The 7583-nt window shown below is 35.7% G+C and overlaps 1 non-coding gene across 1 annotated transcript; it reads right to left on the bottom strand.

Annotated features, from left to right (window-relative positions):
* Positions 1 to 7082: 7082 nt before the first annotated feature.
* Positions 7083 to 7190, bottom strand: LOC112788236 (small nucleolar RNA R71). Its single transcript, XR_003195609.1, has one exon. It is a non-coding gene; the product is annotated as a small nucleolar RNA R71 (small nucleolar RNA).
* Between the last annotated feature and the right edge of the window lie 393 nt (positions 7191 to 7583).

Below are 7583 nucleotides of genomic sequence, written 5' to 3'. Positions count from 1 at the left end.
TAGCATAAGAGGGTATTTGCTTAAGTGCCTCTGCAAACGGGATCTTTATTTCAAGAGTCCTGAGATAGTCTGCAAAGCAGGCAAATTGTTTATCCTATTCCGCTTGGCGGAGCTTCTGAGGATAAGGCATCTTGGCTTTATATTCTTCAACCTTAGTTGCTGCAGGTTTATTCCCTACAGAAGTGGTTGGAGAAGCCTTCTTAGAGGGGTTACTATCAGCACTTGCAGGTGTCTGATTCCTCATTGGCGTTTGAACGCCAGGATTGGGTGCTGGATGGGCGTTTAACGCCAGCTTCCCACCCTTTTCTGGCATTTGAACGCCGGAATTATTCCTCTCTGGGCTCTTACTGTCCTCAGAGGGATTTTGGGCAGTGGTTTGGTCATCCTCTGTCAATTGTTCCTTTCTTGGCTTTCTGCTACTTTGAGCTGATTTATTCAATGTCTTCCTGCTCCTTAATTGGACAGCTTGGCATTCTTCTGTTATCTGTTTAGATAGCTGCTGTCTTGTCTGATTCAATTGTGCTTCCATATTCTTGTTAGCATTTTTAGTGTCCTGGAGTATCTCTTTAAATTCTGCTAATTGTTTTGTCACAAGGAGTAATTGCTGATTAAGTTCAACAATTTGTTCTTGAGGATTAGGATCAGTAGTTACTGTCCTAGCCTCTTCTTTTATGGAGGACTCATTGCTTGAGTATAGATGTTGATTTCTAGCAACCGTATCTATGAGTTCTTGAGCCTCTTCAATCCTCTTCCTCATGTGTATAGATCCACCAGCTGAGTTGTCTAGAGACATCTGAACTTTTTCTGTAAGCCCATAGTAGAAGATGTCTAACTGTACCCACTCTGAAAATATTTCAGAGGGGCATTTCCTTAGCATCCCTTTGTACCTCTCCCAGGCATTATAAAGGGATTCATGATCCTCTTGTTTAAAGCCTTGGATGTCCAGCCTTAGCTGTGTCATCCTTTTTGGAGGGTAGAATTGATTCAGAAATTTGTCTGTTAACTGTCACCATGTTTTCATGCTTGCTGTGGGTTGGTTATTTAACCACCTCTTAGCTTGATCTTTTACAGCAAATAGAAACAGTAATAATCTGTAGACATCCTGATCCACTTCTTTATCACGTACTGTGTCAGCAATTTGTAAGAACTGTGCTAGAAACTCAGTAGGTTCTTCCTGTGGAAGACCGGAATACTGGCAATTTTGCTACACCATGATAATGAGCTGAGAATTTAGCTCAAAACTGTTTGCTTTGATGGGAGGTATACAGATGCTACTCCCATATGCAGCTGTAATGGGATTAGCATATGACCCCAGAGTCCTTCTGGACTGTTCATTTACACTTATGTCCATGATGGAGAAAAGGGAATTGATATGAATTGCAAATAAATTATATTTTTAATTTTTTATTTATTTAATTAAAAGTGGCCGAAATTAAAATAGAATAAAATAAAATAAATAGAAAATAAAATAAAATAAAATTTTGAAAAAAAGAAAATAAAAGCAAATTGGAGACTAAATTAATTAATTAATTAAAAAGATTTTGAAATTAGCAATAAAAAAGATATGATTGAAAATTATTTTGAAAAAGATTTGATTGAGAAGATATGATTGCAATTTATTAAAAAAAATATGATTGAAAATAATCTTGAAAAAGATATGATTGAGAAGATATGATTGTAGAAATTAAAAAAATTTGATTTTTGAAAAAGATTTGAAAAGATCAATTTTTGAAATTAGAATTTTGACTTGACTAAAAAGAAAAGATATGATTTTGAAAATATTTGACTACTTTAATGCCAAATTTCAAAAATTATGAGTAAAATAAAAAAAAGATATTTTTTTGATTTTTGAATTTTAATTAGGAAAGAGAAAAACAACAAAATGACACTAAACTTTGAATTTTAGATCAAAACACAGAGAACAAACAAGAAAACTTTGAATGTCAAGATGAACACCAAGAACACTTTGAAGATCAAGATGAACACCAAGAACAAATTTTTGAAAAATTTTTAAGTAAATAAAAGCACAAAAACACCAAACATAAAATTTTTAGAGAATCAAACATAAATTTTCGAAAATTTAAAGGAAAACACAAAGAAGACACCAAACTTAGAATTTTTAAAAATCAAGAAAGAACCAAGGACATGCAATTTCGAAAAAAATTAAAAGAAAATAAAAGCATGCAATTGACACAAAACTTAAAATATGAAACTAAACTCAAATAAAAGACTCTAAACCAACAAAATAAAATATTCCTAATCTAAGCAACAAGATAAACCGTCAGTTGTCCAAACTCAAACAATCCCCGGCAACAGCGCCAAAAACTTGGTGCACAAAATTACAATCACACTTTTGCAACTCCGCACAACTAACCAGCAAGTGCACTGGGTCGTCCAAATAATACCTTACGTGAGTAAGGGTCGATCCCACAGAGATTGTCGGCTTGAAGAAAGCTATGGTTATCTTGTAACTCTTAGTCAGGATATCAATAATTCTCAGATTTAATTGTAAAAAGTAAAAGAACATGAAATAAATACTTGTTAAGCAGTAATGAAGAACATGTTGAGGCGTTGGAGATGCTTTGTCTTCTGAATCTCTGCTTTTCTACTATCTTCTTCTTCATGCACGCAAGGCTCCTTCCATGGCAAGCTTTATGTTGGGTATCACCGTTGTCAATGGATACTTCCCGTTCTCTCAGTGAAAATGTTCCAAATGCGCTGTCACCGCACGGCTAATCATCTGTCGGTTCTCGATCATGTCGGAATAGGATCCATTGATCCTTTTGCTTCTATCACTATGCCCAACACTCGCGAGTTTGAAGCTCGTTGATGAGCGGATAATTTATACGCTTTTTGGCATTGTTTTTAGTATGTTTTTAGTAGGATCTAGTCACTTTTAGGGATGTTTTCATTAGTTTTTATGTTAAATTCACATTTCTGGACTTTACTATGAGTTTGTGTGTTTTTCTGTGATTTCAGGTATATTCTGGCTGAAATTGAGGGACTTGAGCAGAAATCAGATTCAGAGGTTGAAAAAGGACTGCTGATGCTGTTGGATTCTGACCTCCCTGCACTCAAAGTGGATTTCCTGGAGCTACAGAACTCGAAATGGCGCGCTTCCAATTGCTTTGGAAAGTAGACATCCAGGGCTTTCCAGAAATATATAATAGTCCATACTTTGGCCAAGAATTGACGACGTAAACTGGCGTTCAACGCAAGCCTTCTGCCCAAATCTGGCGTCCAGCGCCAGAAAAGGATCCAAAACCAGAGTTGAACGCCCAAACTGGCACAGAAACTGGCGTTCAACTCCACAAATGGCCTCTGCACGTGTAACACTCAAGTCCAAGCCCAAGCACACACCAAGTGGGCCCCGGAAGTGGATTTGTACATCAATTACTTACTCATGTGAACCCTAGTGACTAGTTTATTATAAATAGGACCTTTTACTATTGTATTTGGCATCTTTGGATTACCTTATGATCCTTTGATCACGCTTTAGGGGGCTGGCCATCTCGGCCATGCCTGGACCTTTCACTTATGTATTTTCAACGGTAGAGTTTCTACACTCCATAGATTAAGGTGTGGAGCTCTGCTGTTCCTCAAAGATTAATGCAAAGTACTACTGTTTTCTATTCAATTCTTCTTATTTCATTCTAAGATATCCATTCGCACCCAAGAACGCGATGAAGGTGATGATTATGTGTGACGCTCATCACCATCTCCCCTATGAACACGTGCCTGACAAACACTCCCGTTCTACATGAAATAAATTAGAATGAATATCTCTTAGATCTCCTAACAGGAATCTTCGTGGCGTAAGCTAGAATGATGGCGGCATTCAAGAGAATCCGGAAGGTCTAAACCTTGTCTGTGGTATTCTGAGTAGGATTCAATGATTGAGTGACTGTGACGAGCTTCAAACTCGCGAGTGCTGGGCGTTAGTGACAGACGCAAAAGGAGGGTGAATCCTATTCCAGCATGATCGAGAACCGACAGATGAATAGCCGTGCCGTGACAGGGTGCGTGAGCATATGATTCACTGAGAGGAGGGGATGTAGCCACTGACAACGGTGATGCCCTTGCATACAGCCAGCCATGGAAAGGAGTAAGACTGATTGGATGAAGATAGCAGGAAAGCAGAGGTTCAGAGGAACGAAGAGCATCTCCATTCGCTTATCTGAAATCCCTGCCAATGAATCTACATAAGTATCTCTATCCCTTTTATTGTTTATTTTAATCTAATAAAGTATCATGTTTAAATCCGCCTGACTGAGATTTGCAAGGTGACCATAGCTTGCTTCATACCAACAATCTCCGTGGGATTCGACCCTTACTCACGTAAGGTATTACTTGGACGACCCAGTGCACTTGCTGGTTAGTTGTATCGAAGTTGTGTCAACTATAAATTAAGATCAAAGCACCAAGCTTTGGAGCCATTACCAGGGATTGTTCGAGCCTGGACAACACAATTTCGTGCACCAAGTTTTTGGCGCCGTTGCCGGGGATTGTTTGTGTATGAACAACTGACGGTTCATCTTGTTGCTCAGATTAGGTAATTTTCTTTTTATTTTCTTTTCAAAAATTTTTCAAAAATATTTTCAAAATTTTGAAATCTATTTTCGAAAAAATAAATAAATAAATAAAAATGTTTTCAAAAATAAATTATTCTATGGCTTCAAAAATTTTTAAGAATGAATTCTAGTGTTTCATGAAATATGTTGAATCATATCTGGCTGTAAAGCCATACCCAAACTGCTTTGGGATTGGTATTCAACTAATCACATCAGCCCATGTAATTATATGTTGCAGCCTGGCTGGCTGTAAAGCCATGTCTAAATTTATTTGGACTGAGGCTTGCAATTGGTTATCAAGAGCAAGCTAGTTGGAGCTAATCCACCTGCTACTGTTCCTGATCTACCCGCTGTTGATCCACGATCACCTGCTGAAGCTTGGCTGGCCATTGGCCATGTCTAGTGTTTTGGACTGAAGCTTTCATTGAAAGCTTGGCTGGCTAGTGAGCCATGTCTAATTCCTGGACTGAAGCTTTAGACTAACATGGCAAGATTCCTGGAATTCATATTAAAAATTTTGGAATCCTTATTTTTCTTTTAAATTTTCGAAAAATATAAATAAAAATCCAAAAAAATTTAGAAAATCATAAAAATCAAAAATATTTTCTGTTTCTTGTTTGAGTCTTGAGTCACATTATAAGTTTGGTGTCACTTGCATATGCATCTTGCATTTTTTCGAAAATATCATGCATTCATAGTGTTCTTCATGATCTTCAAGTTGTTCTTGGTATGTCTTCTTGTTTGATCTTGATGATTTTTTGTTTTGTGTCTTTTCATGTTTATCATATGCATTCTTGAATTCTTAGTGCATAAGCATTAAAGAATTCTAAGTTTGGTGTCTTACATGTTTTCTTTGCATCAAAAATTTTTCAAAAATATGTTCTTGATGTTCATCATATTCTTCATAGTGTTCTTGGTGTTCATCTTGACATTCATAGCATTCATGCATGCATTCATTGTTTTGATCTAAAAATTTCATGCATTGCATCTTTTAAGTGTTTTTCTCTTGCATCATAAAAATTCAAAAATAAAAAAAAAATATCTTTCCCTTTTTCTCTCATCAAATTCGAAAATTTGGATTGACTTTTTCAAAAATTTTTAAAATCAAATTGTTTCTCATAAGTCAAATCAAATTTTCAATTTGAAAATCTTATCTTTTTCAAAATCTTTTTCAAAAATCAAATCTTTTTCAAAATTCTTAGTTATTTTCGAAAATTTCAAAAATATTTTTCAAAAATCTTTTTCTTATTTTTAGACCAAATTTTCGAAAATAACATGATCAATTTATATTTTGATTCAAAAATTTGAAGTGTGTTACTTACTTGTTAAGAAAGATTCAAACTTTAAGTTCTAGAATCATATCTTGTGATTTCTTATGAATCAAGTCATTAATTGTGATTTTAAAAAAAAATCAAATCTTTTTCAAAACTAATTTCTATCATATCTTTTCAAAAATATCTTCTCATCTTATCTTTTTCAAAAATATCTTTTCAAAATATCTTTTCTAACTTCCTAACTTCTTATCTTTTCAAAATTTGTTTCAACTAACTAACTAACTTTTTGTTTGTTTCTTAACTTTTTCAAAACCACCTAACTAACTCTCTCTCTCTCAATTTTCGAAAATATCTTCCCTCTTTTTCAAAAATTTCTTTTTAATTAACTAATTATTTTTATTTTTTATTTTTGAATTCAAAAATTTTCGAAAAATACTAACTAATTTTCAAAAACCAATTTTCAAAAATCACTAACTCTTTTTCAAAATAATTTTCGAAAATTATTCCTCCCCCGTCTCATTCTATTTATTCATTCATATCCTAACATCTCATCTCACATTCCAATCCTCACAGTAGTGTTTCTTCCTTTACATCACATTCTTTATCTCCACCTCTTTTCTTCCACTCACAAAGGGATCCCTATACTGTGGTATAAAGGATCTCTATTATTATTATTATTTTTCTGTGCCTTCTTCTTTGTCATATGAGCAGGAGCAAGGACAAGAACATTCTTGTGGAAGCAGATCCAGAACCTGAAAGGACTCTGAAGAGAAAATTAAGAGAAGCTAAAATACAACAATCCAGAGATAACCTTTCAGAAATTTTTGAACAAGCAGAGGAGATGGCAGCCGAAAATAATAATAATGAAAGGAGGATGCTTGGTGACTTTACTGCACCTAATTCCAATTTACATGGAAGATGCATCTCCATTCCTGCCATTGGAGCAAACAACTTTGAGCTGAAACCTCAATTAGTTTCTCTGATGCAGCAGAACTGCAAGTTTCATGGACTTCCATCTGAAGATCCTTTTCAGTTCTTAACTGAATTCTTGCAGATATGTGATACTGTTAAGACTAATGGAGTAGATCCTGAAGTCTACAGGCTCATGCTTTTCCCTTTTGCTGTAAGAGACAGAGCTAGATTATGGTTGGATTCTCAACCTAAAGACAGCCTGAACTCTTGGGATAAGCTGGTCACGGCTTTCTTAGCCAAGTACTTTCCTCCTCAAAAGCTGAGCAAGCTTAGAGCTGATGTTCAAACCTTCAGACAGAAAGAAGGTGAATCTCTCTATGAAGCTTGGGAAAGATACAAACAGTTGACCAAAAAGTGTCCTTCTGACATGCTTTCAGAATGGACCATCCTGGATATATTCTATGATGGTCTGTCTGAGCTATCAAAGATGTCACTGGACACTTCTGCAGGTGGATCCATTCACCTAAAGAAAACGCCTGCAGAAGCTCAAGAACTCATTGACATGGTTGCTAATAACCAGTTCATGTACACTTCTGAAAGGAATCCTGTAATCAATGGGACGCCTATGAAGAAGGGAGTTCTTGAAGTTGATACTCTGAATGCCATATTGGCTCAGAATAAAATATTGACTCAGCAAGTCAATATGATCTCTCAGAGTCTGAATGGAATGCAAGCTGCATCCAACAGTACTCAAGAGGCATCTTCTGAAGAAGAAGCCTATGATCCTGAGAACCCTGCAAGAGCAGAGGTAAATTACTTAGGTGAA

Source organism: Arachis hypogaea, chromosome 20, assembly GCF_003086295.3.
Source record: "Arachis hypogaea cultivar Tifrunner chromosome 20, arahy.Tifrunner.gnm2.J5K5, whole genome shotgun sequence".
NCBI classification, from domain to species: domain Eukaryota; kingdom Viridiplantae; phylum Streptophyta; class Magnoliopsida; order Fabales; family Fabaceae; genus Arachis; species Arachis hypogaea.
The sequence above is the reverse complement of the archived record's forward strand: the minus strand, read 5'-3'. Positions and strand labels throughout refer to the sequence as shown.